This window comes from Dromiciops gliroides, chromosome 1 (genome assembly GCF_019393635.1).
Source record: "Dromiciops gliroides isolate mDroGli1 chromosome 1, mDroGli1.pri, whole genome shotgun sequence".
Taxonomy (NCBI): domain Eukaryota; kingdom Metazoa; phylum Chordata; class Mammalia; order Microbiotheria; family Microbiotheriidae; genus Dromiciops; species Dromiciops gliroides.
Window position 1 is genome coordinate 204,415,954 of NC_057861.1, and position 13,176 is coordinate 204,429,129.

The 13,176-nt window shown below is 37.5% G+C and overlaps 1 pseudogene; it reads right to left on the reverse strand.

Moving 5' to 3' along the window:
- Nucleotides 1-281: 281 nt before the first annotated feature.
- On the reverse strand, nucleotides 282-2,411 carry LOC122735824 (annotated as a pseudogene).
- Nucleotides 2,412-13,176: the final 10,765 nt, after the last annotated feature.

Below are 13,176 nucleotides of genomic sequence, written 5' to 3' on the forward strand. Positions count from 1 at the left end.
GTGTATGTTATTCCCTCTTAGAGCCAATTCTTTTTATTTTTTTCCACCATTTCCAGCTTTTTATTAAAAAAACCTAGGGGCAACTAGGTGGCACAGTGGATAAAGCATCGGCCCTGGAATCAGGAGGACCTGAGTTCAAATCCAGGCTCAGACACTTGACACTTACTAGCTGTGTGACCCTGGGAAAGTCACTTAATCCTCATTGCACTGCAAAAAAAATCTAGAGGGAAAGGTGAAATGCAGTAAAAGCAAACAATGCCACTTCTCAAAAGTACCCCTTCTCAATGGATTCAATGGATACCACCTTCCACTTGAGCATATGACATCCTCTTCTCAAATTTCACCTCCCCTGAGTACATTATGGCTCTGACTTGTGTTAGATTCTTGGCACCAATATCTTGGCAGGGGTGCTTAATGCCAGTAATCAAGTAGGGAACAAATCTGGGGATGGACCCTTTGTCCTGCACAGCCCTGGACACCCCTTGAGTCACCTTGATTTTTTCTGCTTCACTGAAGTAATGGTTCTGGTTGCTGAGGTTCTTGTCCATGGCGTAGAGGGAACCCATTCCCTGGTATTCCTTTAGCCAAATCCCATCAGAGAATAAGTACTCACTTGCGGCCTCTGTGGTGGCTACCAACAGAGAGCCCATCATCACTGTGGAAGCTCCAAGGGCAAGTGCTCTGGCAATGTGGTCCATGTTTTGAATGCCACCATCAGCAATTATGAGGACAACGGAGCATTATGCATATTCTGAGACCTTGTAGACAGGTTTCTCCTGAGGCTGCCCACATTCCAGCACTTCCTGTGTAATGCAGATGGAGTTGTTGCCCATGCCAACCCTCAAGACATCCACTCTAGCATCAATGAGATTTTTCGCATGTGCAGCTGTCACCACATTACCATCAATAACCTGGAGGTTGTTGCACTTGTCCTTGATGTAATTGATCATGTTAATTTGGAAAATGGAGTTTCCTTGTATGTTGTGTAAAATCTAAATGTGGGTTCTAATATGCCACCCCCCGCAGTTTTTTGGGGAAGCTGGCTAAAGTCACTGATAAATTCAGCAAGAGTTTAGGCTTTTAAGGATTTATTAAAATAAATTATAAGTTAGTGAAGAGAAAGATTTAAAACAATTTCCTTATAGCATGGAAAATCCTAGCTTGTATCTATTCAGTATTGCCAGAAATAAAAAAAAAAAACCTTCCTTTCCTAGTAGCCCATGTGAAATCCCTCACCACGCCAAAAGTTCTGGATGACCATGGGGACTCTCCTTTTTCTCCCATCTGTCACTACACCAGTTCCTCCATGAAAAAGAGAGAGATCCAGTGAGCTAAACTCAGCTTGCTAGTTTCTGTCTCCCTCCCCCTAAAAGGGATAGTCCTTCAAGCTAATTGGTGGAGAGTGGTCTCCAGTTGATGTCAGTAGTTTACTGAATCTGAGAACAACACGTCATCCAGGGCCAGCCAGGTGTGGCCTTCATCCAATCACCCTTAAGTAAGTACTTAGTTTCTCAGTCTCACCCAATTCAAACAATTCTAAATCAATCCTCAGGTGGGACCCCTGGGCATCTGCGAAATACCATTATTTTATCATACTTGAGAAGAGTCCAGCACAACCACATTGACACCAGCATGGTACACCAAGTCAACCTGATATTTGTCATTCTCATAGCTGCCCCACAAAGAAGCTGCTTCTTGGTATCTTTGGATGCCAGGGGGTAATCCCAATTCTTCTTCAGGTCTCTGCAGGCAATTAGCTTGTCATCCTCATTCACAATGGGGAGCTTCCCTGTCTTGCTCTCCTACAAGATTTCATTGGTTTCTTTTACTGTGATTCCTGCAGGAGCCACCACTAGATTCTCCCACTTAGTTATGTTCTTGCCCAGAAAATGGTCATGTTCATCCTCCTTAAGAAAGTTGATGTCATGATGAGGAGATGATACTCACCAGTAGGCTGCCCATCTTGCCATTGTCTATGATTGGGATTCCACAGAAGCCATGCCTTGCCTTGGCTTCAAACACGTCTGTAACTCGATCTTTAGGGCTCAGGACCACAGGGTCAGTTATGAAATCCTGCTCATATTACTTTACTTTTGCACTTCATTGGCCTGGAATTCTGGGGTGCAATTGTGATGGATAAACCAAATACCTCCTGTCAGTGCCATGGAAATAGCCATCCCAGCTTCAGTAGCTGTGTTTATTGGGGATGAAAGAAGTGGAGTCTTCAGGGTTATCTTCTTGGCATGTGTAGAAGTTAGGTCTACTTGATCTGCTCTGAAGTCTATATAGCCCAGGAGGTAAGGAAATCATTGTAAATGAGCCCACCTGTTCAGTTGAAGAGTTGCTGAGCCATGAGCCCATCATTTAGAATGTAAAGGTAAAGTGCTACTTTTGATGAGATAGTCTGCCATGGAGAGGACAGGATAAGGAAGGGGGAGGAAGTAGGCCAGGCTGGAAGGAAAAAGGGTCAGAGCCACATAGGGTTGATACTTGTCCCACAGAGCTCTTTGAGCCAATTCTGATGAGAGAAAGATTCATTCACTCCCCATCACCTCCCCTATCTTCCCCTCTACAGTATAAGATTTTTCTTGATTCTTTTATGTGAGATACTTTATCCTATTCCACCTCACCCTTTCCCTTTCTCCCAGTGCATTCCTCTCACTCCTGAATTTTATTTTTTTAAAGATATCATCCCTTCAAATTGAACTCACACCTGTGTCCTATGTCTAAATATACTCTATCCAGGTGCCCTAATCATGAGAAAGTTCTGAGTTACAGGTATCATCTAACACTGTAGGAATGTAAACAGTTTAACCTTTCAATATCCCTTATTATTTCTTTTTCCTATTTACCTTTTTATACTTCTCTAGGGTATTGTATTTGAAAGTAAACTTTTCTATTCAGCAAGGGTCTTTTCATCAAGAATGCCTGAAAGTCTTCTCTTTCATTGAATTCCCATTTTTGCCCCTGAAGGATTATACCTGTTATAATGGGTAGGTAAGTCTTTGTTGTAATCCCAGTTCCTTTGTCCTCTGGAATATTCCATGGCCTCAAATCATTAAATGTAGAAGCGGCTAGATCTTTCTATTTTACCTTCTGGTTCTAGAACATCAGGGCAATTTTCCCTGAAAATTTCTTTGAAGATAATGTCTAGGATTTTTTTTTAATCATGGTTTTCAGGTAGTCCAATAATTTTCAAATTATCTCTCTTGAATCTATTTTCCAGGTCAGATTTTTTTTTCCAATTAGATATTTCACATTGCCTTCTGTTTTTTTTTTTCATTCTTTTGGCTTTGCTTTATTATTTCTTGATTTCTCATAAAGTGATTAGCTTCCATTTACACAATTCTAATTTTGGGTTTTTTTTTTTTTGGTGAAGCAATTGGGGTTAAGTGACTTGTCCAGGGTCACACAGCAAGTAAGTGTTAAGTGTCTGAGGCCGGATTTGAACTCAGGTACTCCTGACTCCAGGGCCAGTGCTCCATCCACTGCACCATCTAGCTGCCCCTGCAATCCTTATTTTTAAGGAGTTATTTTCTTCAGCAAGCTTTTGCACCTCTTTCTCCATTTCACCAATTCGAATTTTCAAGGCATTCTTTTCCTCCTTGACTCTTAGTTTCTCTTTTACCATTTGGCCCAGTCTGTTTTTTAAAGTGTTATTTTCTTCAGGATTTTATTGTTGTGATTCCTTTACCAAGCTATTTACTTTTTTTATGATTTTCTTGCATCACTCTCATTTCTCTTTCCATTTTTTCCTCTGCCTCTCTTACTTTATTCAAAGTCCCTTTGAGTGCTTCTATGGCCTGAGACCCATTCAATATTTTCTTGGATGCTCTGAGTGAAAGACATTTGACTTTTTCAATCTTCTTCTGGGGGTGTATTTTGAGCTTCCTTGTGACCAATGAAACTGTCTACAATCAGAATTTTTTTTTGCTCATTTTCCTAGCCTATTGCTTGAATTTTAACTCTTTGTTTAAAAATGGGTTACTGCTTCCACCGTGGAGGATGCACTGTCCCAAGCTTCAGGGATTTGACAGCTGTTCTCTGAGATACCTCGATGAATTTGTAAGTCTTTTAGTTCTTCCAAGGCAGTATTATTTAAGGAGAGTTATGTTCACCACTCTCCTGGTCTGTGCTCTGGTCTGCAAGTACCACAAGCCTTCTTTTCCGCCATGGACCTATGAACAGATCCTGCCCCACCGTGGCTGCAAGCTCTTGTGTGCTTATTCACCTCCCAGTGTGGGACCACACCCCAGTCTGTGAGTTGGATCCAAGTATGGGGAAAAAAAAAGTAATCATGCCTCAGTGCTTGCAAAGAGATTCTTGTATTCTCTTTTTGGCCAATTGTTTGACCCTCTTACTGTCTATAGTCCTGAGTTCCAGAACCACCTTGCTACACAGATGATTCTGAGCCTCCTGAGGACAGGTCCTGGTTTACTATGCTGTGTTTATGCTAATATTGGACCTCGCTGGTGCCGCCTTTACTGGGCTGCACTCCACTCTCACCCAGGTACAACAGACCTTTCTCTGTTGATCTTCTAAGTTGTCTTGTGGATAGAAAATGATTTCACCTTTTCATTTTGGTGGGTTATCTTGTTTTAAGGATTATTTTATATCATTATTTGAAGGTATTTGGAAGGGTCTTGGGGAGAATGCAACCAAGTCACTTTTTTCCTCTGCAATCTTGGCCCATTTTTACTTTTGAAGGAGTTGATTTCTCTTCCAAGGATTTTCCCCCCCTTTGACCAATTATATTTTTTAAGGAATTGTTTTCTTCAATCACTTTTGTGCTTTCTTTTTCTAAGCCAACTGACCTTTTTTTTTTATAATTTTCTCGTGTAATTATAATTTCTCTCATTTCTTTTCCCATTTTTTCTCTACCTCTTCTTTGATTTTTTAAATTCTTTCTGAGCTCTTCAAGAAGGCTTTTTGGTTTTGAGACCAATTCCTCTGTCCGCCTTTAGGCTTCACATGTAGGCATTTTTGAAAGTATTGTCTCATCTGAGTTTGTGTTTCAGTCTTCCCTGTTACCATGGAAGGCTGTCCCTGTCACAATGGAAGTTGTCAATGTTTAGGGTCCTTTTATGTTTCCTACTCATATTATAACCTCTTTTATACTTATAAGTTGAGATATGCTCCTGGGGCACAAGGGGCAACTGTTGCAAGCTTCTTGTGCTGGGGGATAGAGACTTGGTCACTGGTTTCTGCTCTGAAGCCTCTGTGTCTTTCAGATTCCTCACCACCCTTGGATTGCTCCCTGCTGTGATGATTAAAATTTAATGTGTTTGTCCTTACCTGCCACCCAGTGTGTGGGGAAACTAGTTAGGATTTATTATAAATTCAGGAGCTTCATCAACAGTTTAGTCATTAAGCTTTTATTAAGTATATTAGAACTTAGTATAGATAGAGCACATGTCTCTGAAAGAATAGAAAAAACCTAGCTCAGACCTATGCTTGAGAGATAGAGAGAAATCACTCCTTCACATAACTGTTCACACTTCCAAAAATGAAAGAGTCCCACTCAGCTTCCCTCAGAAGCACCCTGTTGAACAGGAAGAGGAATGGTTCTCACACACAGCTCCAAGCTAATTGGCTGGTCACTTCAAGTCCATTGATTGACATGACTTAAAGGCTTTTCTATTAATAGAAGCAACTTGAAGAATGCCAGTCTGACTCTTAGAAACCTCAGAAAGGTGTAATATTTTCTCATCAGGGGTGGGGCCCCTGGTTCTCACACTACACTGGGATGATTTGGCTAAGTTGTGACTATGCTGTCTGTGGTTCTCTAGGTGGCAGTTCGCCCCTTCAGCCAGGGCTTGAAGGTCTCATAATTGTCCTGTTGTTCCACCACCAGCTAAGCCGAGCATCATGGGGCCTCAGATGTTGATCTGTTATGTTTGCCAGGAGCCTCCTCCTGATTTGTTCAGACCCCTCACCACTATGCTGAGGCTGTGCTAAATTGTGCTAAGCTGGGGTTTCCCTTTAGCCCAGAATCTATTACCCAGCAAAAATTGGCATTCTCTTTCAGGGGGAAAAGATGGGCATTCAATGACAGTGTGGTTTCAATGTATACCTGATGAAAAGGTGAGAACCTGAATAGAAATTCGATCTTAACATCCAACACTCAGAGAAGTGTAAAAAAGGTAACATAGGGGAAAAAGTTACTCAATTAGGTTAAAGTGTTTACATCCCTACACAGGAAAATAAAACTCACTAACTCTTAAGAAATGTAAATATATTTGGGCAGAGAGAGGACTATATACAGAGGGGTATAATATAAATTGTCTTTGATGGTGATGATACAAAGAAAAGTAAGGGGGTTAAAAAGGAGTCTATGGGGAGGAGGAGGAAAAGTGAGGTGGAATGGGGTGAATTATATCACTATGAAGAGATATTAAAAAACCTATTACAATAGAGTGAAAGAAAGGAGGGGTGAACATTGTTTCAAAACCTTATCCTCATCAGATTTGATTCAGAGAGGGAATAACATATACATTCAATGGGATAAAGAAACTTAGCTCATTCTTTTGGATAAGTAAAAGGGCAGGTAAAGGGGGTGGGACTGATAGAAGAGACAACAAAAACAAGGGAGAAAAGGGTAAAGAAAAGGGAGCAGGGGTGATAAAAAGGGAGGCAGATTGGGGGAGGCAGGCTAAGAAGCAAAAAGTTGATGAGGAGGAATAGGGTGAAAGAAGGGGGGGAAAGACAAAGGGCATAAATAGAATGGAGGGGAATAGACAGTTAGTAATAATAACTGAATGTGAATGGGATGAACTCTGCTATAAAACAGAAGCAAATTGTAGAGTCGATTAAAAACCAGAATCCTACAACATGCTGTTTACAAGAAACACATTTGAAGCAGAGAGATACACAGAGAGAAAAGGTAAAAGGCTGGAACAGAAAATATTATGCTTTAACTAAAGTAAAAACAAGCATGGGTAGCAATCCTTATGTCAGACAAAGCACAGACAAAAATAGATCTCATTAAAAGAGATAAGGGGGGCAGCTAGGTGGCACAGTGGATACAGCCCCGGCCCTGGAGTCAGGAGTACCTGAGTTCAAATCCGGCCTCAGACCACTTAACACTTATTAGCTGTGTGAACCTGGCAAGTCACTTAACCCCAATTGCCTCACTAAAAAAAAAAAAAAAAAAAAAAAAAAAAAAAGAGATAAGGAAGGAAAACACATCTTGCTAAAAGGTACTATAGATAATGAAGTATACAATATTAAATATGTATACGACAAGTGGTATAGCATCCAAATTCTTAGAGGAGAAGTTAAATGAGTTCCAAGAGGAATTAGAAAGTAATACCATACTAGTGGGGTATCTGAATCTCACCCTCTCAGAATTAGATAAATCTAGCCACAAAATAAATAAGAAAAAAGTCAAAGAGGTGAATAGATTACTAGAAAAGTAATGAGCATGATAGATGTCAGGAGAAAATTGAATGGGAATAGAAAGGAGTATATACATTTTCTCAGCAGTACATGGTACATTTTCAAAAAATCAACATGTATTAGGGCACAAAAACATCATAGTCAAATGTAGAAAGCAGAAATAGTAAATGCCTCCTTCTCAGGTCATGATGCAATAAACATGTAGAAAGAGCCATGGAAACATAGACTGAAAATCAACTGGAAACTAATAATTTCATTCTAAAGAATGAATGGGCCAACAACAAATCATAGAAACATCAATAACTTTATCCAAGAGAATGGACAGTAATGAGACAACACACCAAAATCTATGGGATGCAGCCAAAGCAGTGCTTAGGGGAAAATTTATAGCTCTAATTGCTTACATGAATAAAAAAAGAGAACGAGGAGATTAATGAATTGGGCATGCCACTTAAAAAGCTAGAAAAAGAACAAATTAGAAATCCCCAATTAGATACTAAACTAGAGATCCTGAAAATTTAAAAGGAGAAATTAAAATGATTGAAAGCAAGAAAAACTATAGAATTAATCAATAAAATTAAGAGCTGGTTTTATTGAAAAAAACAATAAAATAGATAAAATATTGTTTATTTGATTTTAAAATAAAAAAGAAAGAAGAAAACCAAATTGCCAGTATCAAAAATGAAAAGTGTGATGTTACCACCAATGAAGTGGAAACTAAAACAATAATTAGGAATTATTTTCCCCATTTTATGCCAACAAATTTGACAATCTAAATGAAATGGATAATATTTACAAAAATATAACTGCCAGGTTAACTGAAGAGGAAATAAAAATCCTTAAATTAACCCATATTAGAAAAGAAATTAAACAAGGGCATTAATGAACTCCCGAAGAAAAAATTCCCCCAGGGCCAGATGGGTTTACAGGTGAATTTTACCAAACATTTAAGAACAATTATTTCCAATATTATACAAATTATTTGAAAATATGTGTGAAGAAGGAGTTCTACCAAATTTGTTTCATGATACAAATATGGTCGTGATACCAAAACCAGACAGAGCAAAAAACAGAGAAAAAAATATTATAGACCAATTTCCCTACTGAATATTGATGCTAAAATCTTAAAATAAGATATTAGCAAGGAGATTGCAAGCAAGTGATCACCAGGATAATACACTATGACCAGGTGCGACTTTATACCAGGAATGTAGGATGGTTCAACATTAGGAAAACTATTAACATAATCAACCACATCAATAAGAAAACCAACCAAAATCATATGATTATCTCAATAGAGGCAGAAAAAGCTTTTGACAAAATACCAAGCACCCATTCCTATATAAGCACTATAGAGGTTAGACATAGGTGAAGTTTTCCTTAAAATAATAAGCAGTATCTACCTAAAACCATCAGCAAGCATTATAAGCAATGGAGATAAGTTAGAGGGACATCCCAATAAGGATCAGGGTGTGAAACAAGGATGTCCATTATCACTTCTATTATTTAATATTGTCCTAGAAATGTTAGCTTTAACAATTAGAGAAGAAAAAGGAATTAAAGGAATTAGAATAGGCAAAGGAGGAAAACAAAACCATCACTCTTTGCAGATGATATCATGGTATACTTAGAAAATCCTAGAGAATCAACTCAAAAATTACTTGAAACAGTTAAGAACTTTAGGCAAAGTAGCAGGATATAAAATAAATCCACATAAATCATCAGCATTTCTATGAATACCCAACAAAGTCCAGCAGCAAGAGATAGAGAAGAGAAATTTCATTGAAGGTAACAGTAGATAATATAAAATACTTGGGAGTCTACTTGCCAAGACAAACCAGGAACTCTATGAACACAATTACCAAACACTTTTCACACAAATCAAATCAGATCTAAATAATTGGAAAGATATCAATAGCTCATGGATAGGCAGAACTAAATATAATTAAAAGTGACAATTCTACCTCAAATAATTTACTTATTCAGTGCCACAGCAATCAGACCTACCTAAAAATTATTTTATAGAGCTAGAAAAAATAATAAAATTCATCTGGAAAAAAAACAAAAAGTCAAGAATATCAAGGGAAATAATGAAAAAAAATGCACAATACGGTGGGTTAGCTGTACCTGATCTGAAGCTTTACTATAAAGCAGTAGTCATCAAAACTATCTGGTACCGGCTAAGAAATAGAGTGGAGGATCAATGGAATAGGCTAGGCACAGCAGACACAGTAGTAAATGACACTAATAATGTAGTGTTTGATAAACCCAAAGACTCCAGCTTCTGGGATAGGAATTCTGTATTTGACAAAAACTGCTGGAAAAACTAGAAGATAGTATGGCAGAAATTAAGCATAGACCAACATCTTACACCTTATACTAAAATAAGGTCAAAATGGATACATGATTTAGACATGAGGTGATACCACAGGTAAATTAGGAGAGAAAGGAATAGTCTACCTTTCAGATCTTTGGAAAGGAGAACACTTTATGACCAAACAAGAGAGAATATTATGAAATGCAAAATGGATGATTTTTATTACACTAAATTAAAAAGTTTCTGTAGAAATAGAAGCAATGCATCCAAAATTAGAAGGGATGCAGAAATCTGGGAAACAATTTTTATGGCCAATACTTCTGATAAAGGCCTCATTTCTAAAAGATTTATGGAACTAAATCAAATTCATAAGAATCCAAGTGATTTCCCAATTGAGAAATTATACAAGCTGTCCAATTTCAGATTTTTCTCCCTCCCCCCTGCCCTAGACAGCAGGTAATCTGATATAGGTTTTATATATATAAAATAATTTTAAACATATTTCTGTAATAGTCATGTTATGAGAGAAAAATCAGAGCAATGAGGAAAAACCTCAAAATAGAAAAATGACAAGACCCAAAACAAAAGAAATAGTATGTTTCAATCAGCATCTTATACTCCACAGTTCTTTTTTTTTTTTTCCTGTATTTGGAGATCCTTTTCCATCATGAGTCCCCTGGAACTCTTCTATACCATTGCATTGATGAGAAGAATCTAGTCCATCACAGTAGATCAACACACAATGTTGATGATACTGTGTACAATGTTCTTCTGGTTCTGCTCATCTCACTCATCATCATCCCATGCAAGACCCTCCAGGTTTCTCTGAAATCCTCCTGCTCATCATTTCTTACAGCACAACAGTATTCCATTACATTCATATACCACAACTTGTCCAGCCATTCCCCAATTGATGGAAATCCCCACAACTTCCTATTCCTTGCCACCACATAAAGAGCAGCTATAAAATATTTTTGTACATGTGGGTCCTTTTCCCTTTTCCATTATCTCATTGGGAAAAAAGACCCCAAAGTGGTATTGCGGGGTCAACGGGGAGGCAAAGCTCTATCGCCCTTTGGGCATAATTCCAAATTGCTCTCCAGAATGGTTGGATCAGTTCATTGCTCCACCAACAATGCATTAGTGTTCCAATTTTCCCACACCCTCTCCAACATTGATTATTTTCCCTTTTTTGTCATTTTAGCCAACCTGATAGGTGTCAGGTGGTACCTCAGAGTTGTTTTAATTTGCATCTCTCTAATCAATAGTGATTTAGAGCATTTTTTCATATGGGAATAGATAGCTTTGCTTTCTTCATCAGAAAACTGGCCAGATTTGAACTCAGGTCTACTGAATCCGGACTGGTGCTTTATCCACTGCAACACCTAGCTGTCCCAGTCCAATGATATTTGAATTGTTCCTTTCTGGTTGCTTGAAGTATTTCTCTTTGATAAGGCTTCTCTGGGATTTGTCTGTTTTCTAGTTCACTTGTCTTTCCTATGAGACATTTCGCGTTTTCTTCTGTTTTTTTCATTGTTTTGAATTTATTTTATTGTTTCTTGAAGCAATTACTAAAACTTGCTCAAATCTAATTATTAGTGATTTTTTTCAGTGAGCTTTTGTATCTCTTTTTCTATTTGTCCAATTCTCTCTTTTTTTAAAGAATTTCTTTTCTTTTGCAAATATCCATGATTATTTTCCATTAGCATAATTAAGTTCTTTTTGTTGTGTTATATTTTCTTTGGCATTTTTTGCCTCTTTGACCAAGTTGTTAATTCTCTTTCATAATTCTCTTGAATCACTCTATTTTTCCCAATTTCTCCTGTACCACAGTTATATTAATTTTTTAGTAATTCTTTTTAAGCTTGGAACTAATCAGCATAATTTCTTTAATCTTTTGCTTGTATTTGTTTTCACCATTATTTTCTTCTATGATTGTATCTTGGTCTTCCACACCACTGAAGTAGGTTATTATTCATAATTTCTTGTTTTGTTTTCATTTTTCAAAGACTATTTCTTGACTTTGAACTTTATGTTAAAGTTGGTCTCTGATCAATTGTGCCTAGTGAGGCACTATCTTAAGATTCAGGTTTTTTGTTACTACTGTATTCAAAGTTAGTTCCAGTGGTATTTAAGTTTTCAGTGGTTTCTAGATGATGTGATCCAGGGAATTCTCTTGCTGTTTTCTCTTGTCTTTGCCCAGGGTGTGTCCCTGTTCTCTATAGCTACAGGCTCTAGCCATCCTCTTATCCCTGGGACTGCAACCAAATATTCTTTCTTGCAACCCCAGGCAGTACTGCTCATTTTTGCCTTGCAACTGAGGCCAAGGCCTGTGCTCCATTATGAGCAATCACAATTACTCTTCTCCATGTTGGAATTAAGAGAAGTGCTCATTCTCTCCTGCTGCCACAAGTGTTAGCAGTCTTCTTAGCCCTGAACTTTGACCAAGTTTACTGTTCTCTTATGGCTGCAGGTGAGAGTGGTACTTTTTTTCCCTGTGACTGTCACCTAAAACTACTAATGGGCAGACCCCAGTCCTGCACCCATGGTTGCAAATATCCCACTGTAGTCTAGAAATAATGCCCTACCTCAAATTTTTGTTGGCTCTCTGCCTGATCTAAATTTTGATTTTGGAAATTATTTAAAGTTGTTGAAGGAACATTTCCACTCGGTTGTTGCCTATACTCACAATCTTGGCTTTGTCTAATGTGTCACTCTTAAGAATGCTTTTGTAATAAGAAACAAAACCTCCTAGACTGAGCTATATTAAATTAAGTTGAAAATATTATATAATGCCAGACTTAGTTCATAATTTACATTGTGGAGTTGTTTGTTCACATCTGGCAATATAAGTTAATAAAGCAAAATTACATAACTGGTGAACTAGCATTTGTTAAGGAAGGATTGGAGAATAATCAGAAAAGAACTGAATATTAATATACATACAGTCATTTAAATGCAGCTCAGTCACATCATACTTTAACCCCCTGATTTTATTTTAGAAAATGCCTTGTGGAGAATAGCTTTTACTGTACTTTGGGGAAAATACATGCTCTTTAGAATCTCTATATGTCTATCTTAAAAAGAAAAATGTTTATGTGTATATATATATACATATATATATATAACATTAAACATATTTCTGCATTAGTCATGTTTAAGAGAAGAATCAGAGCAAAAACAAAAAACCTCAAAAAAGAAAAACAACAGCACCCAAAACAAAAGAAATAGTATGGTCCAGTCAGCATCCATATTCCACAGTTCCTTTAAAAGGAAAAAAATTTAAAGTGAAAACAGAAGGAATATTGAGGGATGGAGGAAAGGAAGAAAAAAAGAAATATATAAAATTCTATTGAAAGTACAAAGAATAAATTAGAAGTAAGCTTGATCTTACCTTCCTATCTGACTTCAATTACTTTAGAGGAAAAGTCATTTTCCTTGAGTCCACAAATAGGTAATTA